The sequence below is a fragment of the Mandrillus leucophaeus genome, unplaced genomic scaffold (assembly GCF_000951045.1).
Source record: "Mandrillus leucophaeus isolate KB7577 unplaced genomic scaffold, Mleu.le_1.0 Scaffold1, whole genome shotgun sequence".
Taxonomy (NCBI): Eukaryota; Metazoa; Chordata; class Mammalia; order Primates; family Cercopithecidae; genus Mandrillus; species Mandrillus leucophaeus.
The window spans coordinates 13863125-13864524 of record NW_012098097.1 but is presented as its reverse complement, the minus strand read 5'-3'; the positions used below and the strand labels follow the sequence as shown (position 1 = coordinate 13864524).

General features: G+C 48.1%; 1 protein-coding gene across 1 annotated transcript in view; it reads left to right on the top strand.

Moving 5' to 3' along the window:
• The window catches only part of EIF4A3 (eukaryotic translation initiation factor 4A3), a 52018-nt gene that overhangs the window by 871 nt on the left and 49747 nt on the right, over nt 1-1400 (top strand). The gene's annotated exons all lie outside the window — the stretch shown is intronic.

Here is a 1400-nt window from a genome sequence, read left to right as displayed (position 1 = left end):
CTCCCCGGGCGATAGGCTGACCACAGATTGGGATGACTGGCTTTGTTTCCGAGTACCCCCATTTTTCTAAAAGATGTTTAATTATTTTTTCCTCTTTTTTTCTCCTTTTCCCAGTTCCTGACTTCCTACTTAGCCCTTTAGACATGCAAATCTAGCCTTTTCTCCCCTTCTTCACCGGACAGTACCTCGAGATCCCTTGGCAAGTGCGTCTAACTCCTTGAGAATTAACAGTTGATTTACAGACCAAAGCATGCCTGCTACGGAACTCCCTTATCAGGAGGTGGCCTGGAGAGATAATGGCCTGCCCACAAAAGTGCCAGCAGTCACTAGCTCGACCACCTGATAGATAAGGCACTGGAGTTAGCATGAACCCACTTCTGCCCCTGCTCACTTCCTCCCCTGCCTTTTAGAAGTGCCTACTTTCTGTTCCAAAAGCAAAATGGGACAGCTAAAGGCAAGACAGATGCCTGTGCCACTTCCCCAAGCTAGCTTTGGAATAAATAACCTTATTTGTGCCAGACCTCACTCTAAATAATTGGACTCTGCACGTGGCCAGCAACTAACCTACTTTACTGTTCAGTTAGAGCTCTGGGTTGCCCACCAGCCTCCAGGGAATGTCCTTACAATGAAATGCACCGTGGGGCATCACACCTTCCCGTCCCATGACAAAATGAAAAGCATTGTGTGGGTATCGCACAGTCCAGTCCTGGGCTGAGATGAAATGCACTGTGGCAGCATCGCACCGTGCAGTCCCATACTGATATGAAATGCCCTGTGGGGGTATTGAACCATCCAGTCCTGGGCTGAGATGAAATGCACTGTGGAGGCATTGTACTGTCCAGACCCATGACGAAATGAAATGCACTGTGGGAGCATTGCGCCATCCAGTCCCGTGCTGAGGTGAAATGCACCGTGGGAGCATCGCACCGTTCAGTCCCGCGAGGAGATGAAATGCACCGTGGGATGACCACACCGTCCAGTCCCGTGCTCAGATGAAACACACCGTGGGAGCATCGCCCCATCCACTCCCGTGCTGAGATGAAATGCACCGTGGGAGCATTGCACCGGCCAGTCCCACGCCGCTCCCTTCTTTCTGGGACCCAGGATTTGGCGTAAAAATGGGATCTTTGATTTTGGAGGATCTGTGCTCTGCCTTCCAGCTGTGCCTGCTTCATGCATATTTAAAGATTAGGCCTTAAAAACTCCATGCTTGCTCTCCACTTTTCATTAAAGGGCTCTACTCTTCAGGGTAATCTAATTTATCTAGTCATCTAATTAAGAAACAAGCTAAGTTTAAAAACCAAAATGCAACATTCTAACACATAGGTGGTTATTTTGAAACTCTTTGTAAAAGAAGTTTACATCTATAAAGGCAATCTCCATTTACAAGTGCATCTCCT